Source organism: Macaca thibetana, chromosome 5 (genome assembly GCF_024542745.1).
Source record: "Macaca thibetana thibetana isolate TM-01 chromosome 5, ASM2454274v1, whole genome shotgun sequence".
Lineage (NCBI taxonomy): Eukaryota > Metazoa > Chordata > Mammalia > Primates > Cercopithecidae > Macaca > Macaca thibetana.
The window spans coordinates 110,102,592-110,120,618 of NC_065582.1; positions in this window are offsets into that span (position 1 = coordinate 110,102,592).

Consider the following 18,027-nt stretch of genomic DNA (forward strand, 5'->3'; position numbering starts at 1 on the left):
TTTGGCAAAATGACTTTGTTTAATTAATGAAACAGGCTTCCATATTAGCTACTGGTGTGGTCTTCTAGATATTTTCATGGTGTTTTATAATGTCGTCTTTCCCTAGATGTGTATCACAATTCCTCACATTTCCTTTACATTTGGTAAAAGAGTCAGACAATACATTTTTATGGGAAAGTATTATTCTTGGCAATAAAGATAACACTGTATTTCAAGTCATATATTCTTAGGGTTAAGTAAGAGTTTTTATTTTTAAGTATGTTTTAATTTTTATACTAAGAGATTTAAATGTGTTTTTATTAAAGTTGCAGCTCAAAGTTACTTTTGCTTTGAAGCACTTCCTGAACTTCAAGGCAGAGGCAAATATTCCAGCTATGATATTCCCCAAATTATATAAATATGTCTATCACTGTACTGATTATATTTATTATGTTGGTTGATTATAGTTATTTTGAGCATAGACTTTTTTCTGTTTGATATTACAACCCTAAGGTAATGCACATGAAGGTAGGAAATATATTTCATTCATTTCTATACATTTTATTTATCTATTTATTGCTTAATTTAAGTTTGAGTTCTGGGATACATGAGCAGGATGTGCAGGTTTGTTACGTAGGTAAACATGTGCCATAGTGGTTTGCTGTACAGATCAACCCATCACCTAGGTATTAAGCCCAGCATCCATTAGCCATTCTTCCTGATGCTTTCCCTTTCCCAGCTCTGCACCCCCCAACTCCGACAGGCCCCAATGTGTGTTGTTCTCCTTCCTGTGTCCATGTGTTTTCACTGTTCAGCTCCCACCTATACGTGAGAACATGCGATGTTTGATTTTCTGTTCCTGTGTTAGTTTGCTGAGGATATCAGCTTCCAGCTCCGTCCATGTCCCTGCAAAGAACGTAATCTCATTCTTTTTTATGGCTGCGTAATTTTCCATGATGTATATATACCACATTTTCTTTATGCCGTCTACTATTGATGGGCATTTGGGTTGATTCCATTTCCTTGCTATTGTGAATAGTGCTGCAGTGAACATACATGTACATGTATCTTTGTGATAGAATTATTTATATTCCTTTGGGTATACATCCAGTAATGGCATTGCTGGATCAAATGGTGCTTGTGGATCTCAACCTTTGAGGAAGCACCACACTGTCTTCCAAAATGATTGAACTAATTTACATTCCTACCAACAGTGTAAAAGCATTCCTATTTCTCTGCAACCTCACCAGTATCTGTTGTTTCTTGACTTTTTAATAATTACATTCTTACTGGCATGAGATGATATCTCAGTGTGGTTTTGATTTGTTTTTCTCTAATGATCAGTGATGTGGGGTTTATTTTCACATGTTTGTTGGTCACATAAATGTCTTCTTTTGAGAATGCCTGTTTATGTTCTTTGCCTCCTTTTTAATGGAGTGGTTTGTAATTTTCTTGTAAATTTGTTTACGTTCCTTGTAGGTTCTGGATATTAGCTCTTTGTCAGATGGATAGATTGCAAAAATTTTCTCCTGTTCTGTGGGTTGTCTGTTCACTCCGATGATAGTTTCTTTTGCTGTGCAGAAGCACTTTAGTTTAATTAGATCTCATTTCTCAATTTTTGCTTTTGTTACAATTGCTTTTGACATTTTTATCATAAAACCTTTGCCAGCTGGGAGTGGTGGCTCACCCCTGTAATCCTAGCACTTTGGGAGGCTGAGAATGGTGAATCACGAGGTCAGGACATTGAGACCATCCTGGCTAATATGGTGAAACCCTGTCTTTACTAAAAATACAAAAAATTAGCCAGGCATGGTGGCATGAACCTGTAGTCCCAGTTACTCAGGAGACTGAGGCAGGAGAATTGCTTGAACCCTGGAGGAAGAGGTTGCAGTGAGCCAAGATCATGCCACTGCACTCCAGCCTGGGTGACAGAGCAAGACTCCATCTCAAAACAAAAACAAAAACAAAAAACCTTTGCCCATGCTTATGTCCTGAACGGTATTGCCTAAATTTTCTTCGAGGGGTTTTATAGTTTTGCGTTTTATATTTAAGTCTTTAATCCATCTTGAGTTAATTTTTGTATAAGGTGTAAGGAAGGGGTCCAGTTTCAATTTTCTGCATATGGCCAGTCAGTTCTCCCAGCATGATTTGTTACATAGGGAATCCTTTTCCCATTGCTTGTTTTTGTCAGGTTTGCTGAAGATAAGATGGTTGTAGGTGTGCAGTCTTATTTCTGAATTCTTTATTCTGTTTTATAGCTCTATGTTTCTGTTTTTGTGTCAGTACCATGCTGTTTTGGTTGCTGTAGTCTTGTAGTATAGTTTGAAGTTGGGTATCACCATGCCTCCGTCTTTGTTCTTTTTGCTTAGGAATGCCTTTGCTATATGGACTCCATTTTGCTTCCATGTGCATTTTAAAGTAGTTTTTTCTAATTTTGTGAAGAATGTCAGTGGTAGTTTGCTGGGAACAGCATTGAATCTGTAAATTAGTTTGGGCAGTATGGCCATTTTCATGATACTGATTCCTCCTATCCATGAGCATGGAGTGTGTTTCTATTTGTGTCCTCTCTGCTTTCCTTGAGCAGTGGTTTGCAGTTCTTGAAGTCATTCTTCACTTCACTTGTTAGCTATATTCCTAGGTATTTTCTTCTCTTTGTAGTAATTGTGACTTGTAGTTCATTCGTGATTTGGCGCTCTGCTTGTCTGTTGTGGGTGTGTAGGAATGCTAGTAATTTTTGCACATTGATTTTGTATCCTGAGACTTTGCTGAAGTTGCTTATCAGCTTCAGAAGCTTTTGGGCTGAGATCATGGGGTTTTCAAGGCACAGGATCATGTCATCTGCAAACAAAGACAGCTTAACTTCCTCTCTTACTATTTGAATATGCTTTATTGCTTTCTCCTGCCTGATTGCTCCAGCTAGAACTTCCACTACGATGTTGAATAAAAGTGGTGAGAGAGGGCATCCTTGTCTTGTGCCAGTTATCAAGGGAAATGCTTCTAGCTTTTGCTCATTCAGTATGATATTGGCTGTGGGTTTGTCATAGATGGCTATTATTATTTTGAGGTATGCTTCTTCAATACTTAGTGTATTGATAGTTTTTAACATGAAGGGACATTGGATTTTATCAAAGGCTTTTTCTGCATCTGTTGAAGTAGTCATAGGGGTTTCATCTGTAGTTCTGTTTAGGTGGTTAATTATGTTTGTTGATTTGTGTATTTTGAACTAGCCTTGCATCCCAGGGTTGAAGCTGACTTGATCATGGTGCATAAGCTTTTTGACATGCTGCTGGATTTAGTTTGCCAGTATTTTATTGAGGATTTTTGCATCAATGTTCATTAGGGATATTGGCCTGAAATTTTCTTTTTTTGTTGTATTTCTGCCAGATTTTGGTATCAGGATGATGCTGGCCTCATAAAATGAGTTAGGGAGGAATCTCTTCTTTATACTTCTTTGGAATAGTTTCAGAAGGAAAGGTATCAGCTCCTCTGTGTACATCTGGTAGAATTCAGCTGTTAATCCATCTCGTCTCAGGCTTTTTGTTTGATTGGTAGGCTATTTATTACTATCTCAATTTCAGAACTTGTTATTGGGCTATTCAGTGATTTAACTTCTTTCTGGTTCAGTCTTGGGAGGGTGTATGTGTCTAGGAATTTGTCCATTTCCTCTAGATTTTCTAGTTTATTTTCATAGAGGTGTTTCTAGTATTGTCTGCTGGTTTTTTGTATTTCTGTGGGGTCAGTGGTGATATTCCCTTTATCATTTTTTATTGTGTCTCCTTGATTCTTCTCTCTTTTCTTCCTTATTAGTATAGCTATTTTATTAATTTTTTCAAAAAACCAGCTCCTGGATTGTTTTTGAAGGTTTTTTTTTGTGTCTCTATTTTCTTCAGTTCTGATCTGATGTTGGTTATTTCTTGTCTTCTGCTAGCTTTGGAGTTTGTTTGCTCTTGGTTCTCTAGTTCTTTTAGTCAGATGTTAGGATGTTGATTTGAGATCTTTCTAGCTTTTTGATGTGGGCATTTAGTGCTATAAATTTCCCTCTTAACACTGCTTAAGCTGCATCCCAGAGATTCTGATATGTTGTCTCCTTGTTCTCGTTGATTTTGAAGAGCTTCTTGATTTTTGCCTTGATTTCATTATTTACCCAGGAATCATTCAGAGGCAGAATATTCAATTTCCATGTAGTTGTATGGTTTTGAGTGAGTTTCCTAATCTTGAGTTCTATTTTGATTGTGCTGTGGTCTGAGTGATTGTTTGTTATGATTTCAGTTCTTTTGCATTTGCTGAGGAGTGTTTTACTTCCAATTATAGGATAAATTTTAGAGTTAAGTGTCTTGTGCTGAGAAGAATGTATATTCTGTTGTTTTTGGGTGGAGAATTCTGTAGATATCTATCCGGTCCACTTGATCCAGAGCTGAGTTCAAGTCCGGAATATCTTTGTTAACCTTCTGTGTCAATGATACGTTCAGTATTGATAGTGGGGTGTTAAAAATCTCCCACTTTTATTGTGGGGGAGTGTAAGTCCCTTTGTAGATCTCTAAGAACGTGTTTTATGAGTCTGGGTGCTCTTGTATTAGGTGCATAGATATTTAAGATAGTTAACTCTTCTTGATGAATTAAACCCTTTACCATTATGTAATGTCCTTCTTCATCTTTTTTGATCTTCGTTGGTTTAGTGTCTGTTTTGTTGGAAACTAGGATTGTGACCCCTGCTTTTTTCTGCTTTCCATTTGCTTGGTACATTTTTTTCCATCTCTTTATTTTGAGTCAATGTGTGTCTTTGCACATGAGACGGGTCTCTTGAATACAGCACAATATTGGATCATGACTCTTTATCGAGCTTGTCATTCTGTGTCTTTTAATTGGGGCATTTAGCTCATTTACATTTAAGGTTAATATTATTATGTGTGAATACAATCCTGTCATTATGATGCTAGGTTATTTTGCAGACTTGTTGATGTAGTTGCTTCATAGTGTTGGCCTTTGCACTTCAGTGTGTTTTTGTAGTGACAGGTAACAGTTTTTCCTTGTTATATTTAGTGCTTTTCTCAGGAGTTCTTGCAAGGCAGGCCTGGTGGTGACAGATTACCTCAGCATTTGCTTTTCTGGAAAGGGTTTTATTTCTCTTTATTTATGAAGCTTAGTGTGGCCAGATACTACATTCTGGGTTGGAAATTCTTTTCCTTAAGAATGTTGAATATTGGCCTCCAATCTCTTCTGGCTTGTAGAGTTTTTGCTGAGAGATATTCTGTTAGTCTGATGGGCTTCCTTTGGTAGGTGACCTGGCCTTTCTCTCTGGCTGCTGTTAACATTTTTCCTTCATTTCGACCTTGGCAAATCTAATGATTATGTATCTTGGGGTTGTTCTTCTCATGCAGTATATTACTGGGGTTCTCTGGATTTCCTGAATTTGAATGTTGGCCTGTCTTGCTAGGTTGCGGAAGTAGTTCTGGATGATATCCTGAAGTATGTTTTCCAACATACTTGGTTCTGTTCTCCCCATCTCTTTCAGGTACTGTAATCAGTCATAGGTTTGATCTTTCTGCATAATCCCATACTTCTCGGTGGTATTGTTCATTCCTTTTCATTCTTTATCTTTAATATTGATTACTTGTCTTATTTCAACAAGATAGTCTTCGAGCTCTGAAATTCTTTCCTCCACTTGGTCTATTCAACTATTGATACTTGCAGTTGCATTGTGAAGTTCTTGTGTTGTTTTTCAGCTCTATCAGGTCAGTTATGCTCCTCTCTAAACTGGTTATTCTGGTTAACAGCTACTGTGATGTTTTATCATGGTTCTTAGCTTCTTTGCATTGGACTAGAACATGCTTCTTTAGTTCAGTGAAGTTTGTTATTACACACCTTCTGAAGCCTAATTCTGTCAATCCATCTATCTCAGCCTCTGTTCAGTTTTGTGCCCTTGCTGGAGAGTTGTTGCAGTCATTTGGAGGAGAAAATTAGCTTTGGCTTTGTGAATTTCCAGCATTTTTTTTTCATTGATTCTTTCTCATCTTCCTGAGTGGAGTTTATCCAGCTTCAATCTTTGAGGCTGCTGTCCTTTGGATGGGGTTTTGGTTAGGACTTTCTTGCTGATGGCTTTGTTTTTGCTTTCTGTTTGTTTGTTTTTAACAGTCAGATTCCTCCTCCATAGGGCTACAGCAGTTTGCTAAGGGTCTACTCCAGACCCTATTTACCTGGGTTTCTCCTGCACTAGGAGGTGTCTGCAGGCTGCAGAACAGCAAAAATGGCTGCCTGCTTCTTCCTTAGGGATCTCTGTCCTAGAGGGTCACTGACCTGATGCCAGTGGGAAGACTCCTTTATAAGGTGGCTTGCGACTCCTGTTGTGGGGGTCTCCTCTGGTCAGGAGGCACAGGATCCAGGACCTGCTTAATGAAGCACTCTGGCTGCCCCTTAGCAGAGTGTGTGCACTGCACTGGGAGGAATTCCACTTGTCCAAACTGCCCAGATTCCTCAAAGCCAGCAGCCATTTCTGTATTTTTTCATAGTGTCTGTTACCCAGCACATGTTTACAAAATACTTATTGATTAAATACATAGTCAAATTAAAGAATAAGTGTATGAAAATGAGATTTGTCTGTATTCCCTAGTGTATCTTGAACAGTGTCTTGAACATTGTAAGCACTCATGAATTATATAAAAAGATAATTGAAATATTTCATGGAAATCCCTTTAATTTCACTAATTGAAATTCTATCTGCAATGACTATTCCCTGAGCCTTCTATTTTTAGGCAGAGGGAAGCAATGTAAAAAAACAACAACCTAAGAATCAATTTTAGCTCTGATACTCAATTTTTGTTTTTGTGGTATGATTTTGGACAATTCACTTTTACCTTTACAACCCTCAGTATATTCATCTGTAAAATGAAGACAAGATCCAGCCTACACACTTCCCAGATTGTGCTGAGGATGGGATGAGATGCTCTAATTAAAAGGACTTTGTAAGTAAAAGAGCCTTGTAGAAACATATTGCAATAAATATATTGTCTAAAATTTTTGATAAAAGTTTTGAAATAAAAAGATAACATGGTATGTTTTTATTATGATATGATGTCTAATATAATGCTTTAAAGTATATTATGGAAGATCAATTGTATTACATTCAAATGGAAATAATGACTTGAAGGCCCTTTTACTGTGTTGGTCAAACCGATTAGAAGTGAATAGAAGGTCTTTAGCTCATTTCTAAAAATAAATGTTATGAATACACAAAAAAGGTTTGATACATTTAAAAATAAATTTTGAAATGCTAAAATATTCAAATTCTAATTTATGCTAAAGTTGTATTCTGGGAAAGTGTTTTAAAAATTAGATATGTCTAAGTATTTATTTTTGAGCCAGAAGTGATAATCAGGTCCTTTACATATTTTACTTTATATTTCACTGGGAGAAATTCATATTTTTAAATTCCAGACTAATAGTTGATGCTGGGGCTAATTTAGTTTTTAGCCAAACATAAATCCAAAATTCCAGGTCCAGCACTTGTCTATATCAGAATTTCCCAGTTTCCTTGAAAATTTTTATCCTTTATAGACATTTTGAAGGTGCAATTTCAAATTTGTCTTCAAGTCATTAAAGCAACTCTCAATAGAAGTAAGTAAATTGAGTTCACCAATTATTCTAATATTAAAATTTAATTAAATTTTTAAATAAAATTTATGCAAAATTTAAAGCAATATCTAAATGTAAGTCTCCATTGGAGAATTTCTTTTCTTAGAAGAGAAAGGCCAGGCGTAAGAGCAAGAGTAATTAGAAACTTATCAGCAACCTTTTAAAATCGAGTGTCTGAAAAAGTTATTTAATTTAGGTTGGAATTTAACACAACTACTCTTGATTGGTTGTTAAATGAGTATCCATTAATTATTAAGAATAACATTTGAAGGTTAACATTTAGCAATTTTGATGAAATATACTCTGTTTTGAAGTAGACACTTTTCACCAAATATGTTTAAATACGTATTTGGTAAAGGCTTCCATTTTGTTACTTAAGACCTTACCTAAAAGGGTCTCATTTTATACTGCTGTGTTCAGATTAACTTGTTGATAGAGTATTAGAATACAAATAGTGAAGTATACTTTTGAAAACAGCCTTTAAGTCAGAACTTAAATTTTCAGCAATGTTTAAATTTGTTTTAAGGGACAGGTCACAACTCTATTAATGCCAATTTGAAAATTCAATCAGCATTTATTGGACATTTATTGAATACTACTATGTTAAAAGCATAATGAGGATACCACAGGGGACTCAGGAAGGTGAAATATATTTCATTTGCTTTCAAAAAATGCCTGCATTAAAATAGGAGGAATGCAAGGTAGGATGTAATAAGATGCAAAATGGGCCAGATAAAATAATAAGGTTGTTTAGGAAAAATCCAAAATTACAATTGGCTGGAGTGACTGCGAGAGATTCCATGAAAGAATATCTTAAGTAGCCTTTGAAGGGTGAAAAACAAGAGTATGTGAACACTGAGCAGGAAATACAAACTATATGCAGAGTAGTTTGAAAAAAACTGTAGAAGAGAAACCATGGGGACAATTTTGGGAATTGGTGGAGAGTGTTTGCTTGAGTGTTGACAAAAGGTCCTGGTAAAGGGAAAGAGATCTGATAAAGGGAAATAACTTATAAAGAACATTTATGATTTCAATCTAATTATATAAATATGAATTTATGAGGCTAATTAATGGATGACTAGTTAATTTTAAAAAGTAATCTTACCCTTCACGAAAGATGTAAAATAGGTCTCTTTAAAAAGCATCCAGCTTCACTCATAATTTTTATTCACTTATAAAGCACACATTTATATAAAGTACTCCAGAGAGTATATATATTTTGGAAAATTAGATCAGCTATACAATTAACATTAAAGGAGCTCTACCAGTCAGTTCTTTCACCTAATTTGGGTTCATGAAATTATTAACTTCATGTCAATGCCCTTCACTGATTAGCATCATCTGGTTTTATCTTTAGCAAAAGCTTGAGTCTGAATCACAACAGTCAGGAGAAAGCGTAGACTTTGGGAATATAAAATTTCACCAAACACGGAAGAGAAATAACAAAAACAAAAACAATGATAATAATATAAACCATATGTTTTACAGTTTCAGAGAGATTTGTATAGTAGAAAGAGCATGGTTTTGAAGTCAAATCATCATTTTCCAGCAATTGTGCACATCATGCAACTTAAATTATCTGAGTTTCAGTTGACTTGGTTGTAAAACAGAACTGTTAACTGCTTGCTTTACATGATTATTGTGTGGATTGAACCTGGTAACATAAAAATAAAATATTAAGTTCTTGGTGGAGGCAAAACAATTGTTAATCTTTCTCATCTATTTCTCATACACATTATCATAACAACCTTGTGTAAGGAGTTATCATCTATTCATCCACCAAATATTTTTTGAGCTCTTACTCACATTGACCCTGCATTGGTCTAGAAGGGGAACATCAAACAATAAAACATACAAAAATGCCACATTTATTAAGATTTTAATAATAGAGCTCTGGGAGAAAATTAGTAAACGAAAAAAGAAAAAATGCAGGATATCTTTTTCCTTGAGTTTCAATAACTCACCCAGCATATGCTTTAATTTAGATTGATTGGTTTTGCTTTATTTTAAAACAAGAAATTCTTTTTGGATCCATAGATTTATTTTACCCTTGTATTAGTGATTTCCAGAGAAACAGAAACAACAGGAGATCTCTCCATCTCTCTCTCTCTCTTTCTCTCTCTGCCTTTCTCTCTCTCTCTCTCTCACATACATACATACACACACACACAAACACACAATACACACGGAAGAGTTGATGTTGCATCTTGAATCCAAAGGCAGTCGAGAAGCAGAATTCTCTGTTCCTCAGAAACCTTAGTCTGTTTCTCTCAAGGCTTTCAATTGACTGGATGAGGCCGTCCCACATTATAGAGGATAATGTGTTTTACTCAGAGTTTACTTTTAATGATTTAAAATGTTAAACTCATCTAAAAAATATTTTCACAGTGACATCTATCTTGGTGTTTGACCAAATATCTGGGTACTGTGGCCTAGCCAAGTTGACATATAAAATTAACTGTATTTTTTTTATGTTAGGAAAATCTTATTCAGTGATTAAGTATAATTTCTTTTTCATTTATTGTATTTCCAGTAATTTTCTGAAGTTTAAAATTTAATAGGTGCCGATTTGTAAGGTTATAAAATCATATAGGCTGAAGTGGGCATACTAGTGAAAACTATATAGACATCATATTTTAAAAACATTTCAAAACTAAAATGGAGAAAAAATTATGATTTTAAGTACTTATTTAAGCACACTCTGTCTTTTAAAATATGATTTCTATATAGTTTCATTAGGCACCTATTTCAGACAATGTGAAGAGTTTTATACCCTGCTAAGATGGATATGTTCAACAGACATTTATTCTCAACTATGTAAAGACTTAGGAAATACAGTACTGTGGATGCAATATAGGTTTACTCTTTTTTTGTTGTTGTTGAGACGGAGTTTTGCTCTTGTTGTTCAGTCGGGAGTGCAATGGTAGAATCTCAGCTCACCGCAATCTCTGCCTCATGAGTTCAAGCTATTCTCCTGCCTCAACCTCCTGAGTAGGTGGGAGTACAGCCATCCACCACCACGTCCAGCTAATTTTGTATTTTTAGTAGAGACGTGGCTTCTCCATGTTGGTCAGGCTGGTCTTGAACTCCCCACTTCAGGTGATCTGCCCACCTCGGCCTCCCAAAGTGCTGGAATTACAGGTGTGAGCCACCATGCCTGGCCAGGTTTACTCTTAAAAAGAAGATACATAAATCTAAAATACAAGTTGAAATTAAAAAAAATTAAAAATTAAAAGGGAGCTATTTATCATTAAAGATAAATTATGAAGCAAATAATTTGTTCTTGAAAACACTTTATTCATGAGCTGCATTATAAATTATCTTTGCGTTGAAGAGAACACTGGATGAAATAACATATTTTAAGAAGCAGAAAGTAGATAATAGCCTATGTCCTGATTAGTTTTATTAAGGCAAAAGTTCCATGCCTATTTTTGACTGTTCAGTTCTCTATCATATGTGATGATTTTACCTCATGAGTTTTCAAAATTATTTCTTAAATAGATGAGTACTTCCATGTAAATAGTTTTATAAGAGAAACTTCTTTGTCCATCTGAAGTGTAAACTATATTGGAATAAACGTCAAAGTTTGTAAAATAAGTTTGAGATAATTGCATGAAGCCATAAAAGAAGGCTAGGGTAAGAAAGAGAGAATTCATAAATTGTATCTATTTTTAATAACTTCAGATGTAATTAAGCTCAGCCAACTCTTTGGCTTGTGTTTTTCTTCCTTTCTTGTTTCACACTGAGTTCTTCGTTTTGAAAAATATATAAAAACTCATGGTAATTTCTAGTGTTGCAGATGACTTTTAAATGTTATCTCTCTAATGGAGCTGCTTATGGCAAAATTAAATTACGTAAAATGATTCCCAACAGTTTCTGAACCTAAGGTACAACATGGATCTTTGTGTTGACAGCTAGTATAAGTCCTTTGTAAACAACAAACGCCCCCCTCCATATTGCCTGACAATTAAGAACAAATGAGTGGGGGATGGAGAAGCTATGGAAAAAGTTGTTGGTGAAGATGAAATTGTAGTATTCTAAGATTAAACAACAGGAGTAATTGCAACATTAGACTAGAATTAAAAAATTCAAGCATTGTCAAAAGAAAAATAATAATACAATTCACAAAAATAAGAGGAGGAGAGAGAATGCTACTTTCTCACCTTTCATAATGCAGAGTAATCTAAGTTCTCTAATACTGTGAAATATTCAGGACAAACAAAAAGCAAGAAGTTTTAAATATTCTTTTCATAATGTCTTTTCTTAATATTAAAAGGTATTTTTTCTTACAACTTAGATTTAAAGAGAAAATATTTTATCTTAGATCTTGCAGTTTCATTTTCATTTCTTTTTCTATTCTTAAAAATTAAATTTAATAGTTTTTGTTAGTAGCAGGATGAATCACACATTTGCATTTTAATGCAATAATCTGTGTTCCTTCTGTATATATGCGTAAACAGATGTATGGAGTGATGTTCCCTAATTTTAGTAATGATTCTTCTTTTTTTTTGCGTTTTTTTCTGAAATTTTTTATAATGACTATTATATTTTTAAGAAAAAATATTTAATTATTCTAAAAAGAAAGAAATTGAGAATCAGAGAAGTGAAATAACTTGAGAAGTTGACATAAAATTTTACTGTAAATACTTTTCTAGGGCAGCTTTAAAATATTGGCTCAAATGTTTCACTTTTTTTCTAATTTTTATTATTTTAAAAATCAGATAAAATATGAACAGATTACATTTTTTAGTATTTTTGAAAGGACCAAGTAAGTGTAATTGACAATTTATAGGCCACCTAGTTTCAGGTCTAATACAATGATAGAAAATTATAACCTAAACAATCTGAGAGCTATAAACCTCTGCTCAAGGAATTAAGAGAGGACATAAACAAATGGAAGAATATTCTATGCTCAAGGATAGGAAGAAACAAGATTGTCAAAATGGCCATACTGCCCAAAGTAATTTATAGATTCAATGATATTCCCATCAAGCTACCATTAACTTTCTTAACAGAATTTTAAAAAAAAACTACTTTAAATTTCATATGTAACCAAAAAAGATCCTGTGTAGCCAAGACAATCACAAGCAAAAGAACAAAGCTGGAGGCATCATGCTACCTGACTTTAAACTATACCATAAGACTACAGTAACCAAAACAGCATGGTACTGGATAAAAACAGATATATAGACAATGGAACAGAACAGAGGCCTCAGAAATAACTCCATACATCTACAATCATCTGATCTTTGACAAACATGATAAAAATAAGCAAGGGGAAAGATTCTCTGTTTAATAAATGGTGTTGGGAAAACTGGTTAGCTATATGCAGAAAACTGAAACTGAACCCCTTATTTGCGCCTTATAAAAAGATGGAATAAAGACTTAAATGTAAGATCTAAAACCATAAAAACCCTAGAAGAAAACCTAGGCAGTACCATTCAGGACATAGACATGGGCAAAGACTTCATGACAAAAACACCAAAAGCAATGGCAACAAAAGCTGAAAAAGACAAATAGGATCCAATTAAACTAAAGAGCTTTCTACACAGCAAAAGAAACTATCATCAGAGTGAACAGGCAACCTATAGAATGGGAGATAAATTTTGCAATCTATCCATCTGACAAAGGGCTAATGTCCAGAATCTACAAGGAACCTTAAACAAATTTACAACCCCATCAAAAAGTGAGCGAAGGATGTGAACAGACACTTCTCAAAAGAAGACATTTATGCAGTCAGCAGACACATGGAAACATGCTCATTATCACTGGTCATTAAAGAAATGCAAATCAAAACTGCAATGTGGTACCATCTCACTTCAGTTAGAATGGCGATCATTAAAAAGTCAGGGAACAACAGATACTGGAGAAGATGTGGAGAAATAGGAACACTTTTACACTCTTCTTGGGAGCATAAATTAGTTCAACCATTGTGGAAGACAGTATGGTGATTCCTCAAGGATCTAGAAGTAGAAATACCATTTGACCCAGTAACCCCACTACTGGGTATACACCCAAAGGATTATAAATCATTCTACTATAAAAACACATGAACACATATGTTTATTGCAGTGCTGTTCACAACAGGAAAGACTTGGAAACAACCCAAATGCCCATCAATGATAGACTGGATAAAGAAAATGTGGCACATATACACCATGGAATACTATGCAGCCACAAAAAAGGATGAGTTCATGTCCTTTGCAGGACCAGGGATGCAGCTGGAAACCATCATTCTCAGCAAACTAACACAAGAACAGAAAACTTGAACAAAACACCACATAAGTGGGAGTTGAACAACGAGAACACATGGACACAGGGAAGGGAGCATCACATACCAGGGCCTGTCAAGGAGTCAGGGGCTAGGGGAGGGATAGCATTAGGAGAAATACCTAACTAGATGATGGGTTGATGGTTGCAACCAACCACCACGGCACGTGTGTACCTATGTAACAAATGCATGTTCTGGACATATATCCCAGAAGTTAAAGTATAATAATAATAATAATCAATTCTTAAACATTTTTCTCTTTCACTTGCTTTCTTTCTTTAATGTGAGTGGGCCTGCACACAGTGAGAGAGAGAGGAGAGAGAAAGAGACAGACAGACAGAAAGAGAGACAGAGAGAGAGAAAATAGAGAGGGAAGGGGAGAGAAAGGAGAAATAAATTATGGGATTTTGTTTCTTTCTTGTGCCATCAGTTCCTTTTGACTCCATGATATTACAGCTGAATTATCTCTATAGACATGTGTGTGTGTGTGCATATATATGCATATAATTGTACTTTAAATCTGGATTTATCTCACATAAGTGTTCCTGGTCTTTATCTATACAAGGTTATAGAAACTAGAAGGCAGGCCATATATTTTAGACTAATCTATTTTAGAGCACCTGTAAATTGTATTCAACATAACAGTTTTATTAAATTCCTTGACTTAAAGTGTTACTGAATTATTTTGTGATCTACAATTCTCAGGTGAAGAGACAAAAATCCCATCAAGCTGAGGAGATGGAAATCTAATTCCACAGAATAAAATGTGCTTTTAATAAACTGTGACAAGAAAGGCAAGAAATAGAAAAAGGTTTAGGAGACAAAAATCTGGGTCTTAGACTAATGAAAACATTCAATCCACATGTCACAACCAAATAAAACAGCAGAATATGGTGAGTGGACACTGACCTCTCAAGAATACATCTTCTATACACCATAGCAAACTCACCTAGAAGAACAATGAATCCCTGGCAAACATTTATCTTTCAAAGAAATGCAGTAAATTGGTTGAAATAATACATTTTCAATGCAGCAACAAAATGAAAGCAACCTAGCTAAAGGAATCTACTTTACACAATATGAAATATAATAGTTGTTGAATTGTAAGTCACTTCTGCGCATTCCTAGTCACATGTGCATAGTGTAGACAGGACTGGTTGTGGGCTGCTTCTATCTTCCAAATGGATGCTACTTGAAACTTAAAAGTATAAAGTAAATATTCTGATTGTAAGTAACACACACATTTACAGAAATATGAAAACTTATAGAAAAGTAAAATGCCAGAAAGTAGAATTAAGAAAAATATTCCTATTCTTGAGACAATTACTATTAATATTTTTGTGCATTCATTTTTATATTTTTTGTTAGAAACTTTCAGCATAATTGAGATAATACTTTTATCTAATTTTGTATTCTTTTCACTTAACTTCATATTTTCTCAATTTACTTCCTATGAATGTTATTTTTGAAACTAAGGGCAAGAATAGTTTGAAGTCTCTCTGGTTTATATCACCAGTTTCTCTCATATCAATTTATCAATGTTCATGTCAATTTATATAGCACTATATATGGCTGCTACTCACCCTGGGATTAAGCAAATGTTGATTACAATTTTCAATGTTTTAATAAGTTGTTAGATTTTAAAAGTCCCTAATTTAATTTTACTTTATTCTTAAGTGTACTGATATTACAATTTTATTAAAAAATATGTTTTTTTCATATTGTCAACTGTTTATTTTGTTTCTTATTTTTTGATCTTTTACTCTGTTGGCAACCTCGGGGCTTTTCATATACTAAGGTTCACAACTTTTGTCTCTTACATTTTTTACTTTCCTGTTTATTACTATTTCTTTCTCTAATAGCAATTATATTTTCCTAACCATCCAAATATTTATTATTTATTTTTTTGACTATATTATTTTTCAGCTACTAAAATTTGAGAGTGCACTATTAAAATTTTCAGTCACAGATGTGTTTCTATTCCCCCCAGCATTAATAATGCATTAAACAGGCGGGGCACTGTGGTTCACGCCTGTAATCCCAGCACTTTGGGAGGCTGAGGTGGTCAGGTCACTTGAGGGCAGGAGCTTGAGACCAGCCTGGCCAACATAGTGTGACCCCATCTCTACTAAAAATACAAAAATTAGCCAGGTGTAGCAACACATGCCTGTAGTCCCAGCTACTCGGGAGGCTGAGGCAGGAGAAACACTTGAACTCGGGAGGCGGAGTTTGCAATGGGCTAAGATTGTGCCACTGTACTTCAGCCTGGGTGACATGGACAGACTCTGTCTCAAAAACAAAAAACAAAAAACAAACAAAAAAACCACAGCAAAACAAAACAAAAAGAAAAACAAACCCAAAACACACACACACACAAACAATGCATTAACAATGCTGCAGCTGATGACTGGCATTTATGGAGTGCTCTTTGTGTATCTGGCTCTATTAAAAATGCCTGCCATCGTACATAGTTTGTTCTCACAAGAGACAGTGAGAAAGGTCCTATTATGAATTCAATTTTTTAGAGGAGGAAATGGAAGCACAGAGAAGTTAAAAAATAAAAATAAAAAACTTGCTCAGTGTTACCCATAAGAATTAAAACCCAGGCCATTTGACTCCAAGGTACATGTTTTGCTTAAGGCATTTTGGTATAATACTACGCTATTCAGTGCCTAGAGGTTGGCCTCGGTTAGCCTATCTTCATTGTGTGTTGGATTTTTAATCTGTTTAAACATTCTCTCTATATTACCTGTGTAAGAAATTTAGGATGATTGTGCCAGGTTAACTGTGAGAAGTAAAAATAAGAAATGATTTCATTGTTCTTCAGTCACTGACTTCAGCCATTTTCTTCCTGTTCCTATTCTTGATGACAATGATATTTTTGTCTCAAGTACTTTTCATAGCGGTTCTAGAAAGACCTTTTCTGGTCATTGTGGTATTAAAAAGATCACCTGCTGTACAGGTTACTTGTATGGGAGGGCAGTGGTAGCTCGAAGTGTTTCAAATGCCCCTCTTCTGTCGTCTGTTAGTACATCCCATTGTCTCTTGCTGCTGAGCTGCCTTAACCCAGTGGGCAGCTCTTTGGGGCAACTGTCCTAAGACAGCTCAGTGTGTGTTACCTTCTGCAGAATTCCTGTGGATCTGCTGGGAGCTCACACATTCTCTCATCTGATATGAGGCAGAAGTGCAGGCTGCTCTATTGTTTCTCTTTAATCTTTCTAATTTTCTCTCAACCATGGGGCTTTGCAGGTGGGGCACTGGTGGCTCAGCCAATCCATGGCACAAGCAGATATTCAAGTGAAAAATGAGAGGCCTGTTTTCACTACACATTCCTGGTTCTTATGAGTAATTATCTTAGGATCGTTGATTTCAGGAAATGAGGGTTAATCTTCTTTTTCTCTCAATCATTGTCTCTCTGTTTCCCTGTCTTTCTCTGTATCTCTTTCTCCCTCCCTCACATCCTCTGTGATGTATATTTATACAGACTAAAAGGGCTGGGGAGTGGGTTAGTTGGGATGATAGTTGAGGACAGCAAATCAGTTTTACCCTCTGTCATAATAAGCCCTGGAAACAATGTCTGGCTTCTGCTATTTACTTTACTTTCTTTTTTTGAACTGCAGTGTATGTATTGTCTTTTTGCTTTAGCATTTGTATTAGTCCATTCTGACATTGCTATAAAGAAGTATCTGAGACTGGGTAGTTTATAAGAAAAGAAGTTTGATTGACTCACAGTTCCTCAGGGTGTACAGATGGCATGACTGAGGAGGCCTCAGGAAACTTACAATCATGGTGAAAGGCAAAGGGGAAGCAAGCACATCCTCACATGGTGATGGGACATAGAGAGTGAAGGAGGAAGTGCTACACACTTTTAAACAATCAGATCTTGTGAACACTCACTAACTATCCTGAGACCAGCAAAAAGGAAATCTGTTTCCATGATCCAATCACCTCCCACCACATCCCTCCCTCAACACTGGGAATTAAATTTGACATGTGATTTGGGTGGGGACACAGAACCAAACCATACCAGCAATGGATCCTAATTTCCAATGTGGATTAACCAGAAAAATCCAGTTACATATTTACTCTGTTTATTTCACTTTTGCTAGCCCTGATGACTTTCAGTTAGTTTGCTTTATTGGTATATG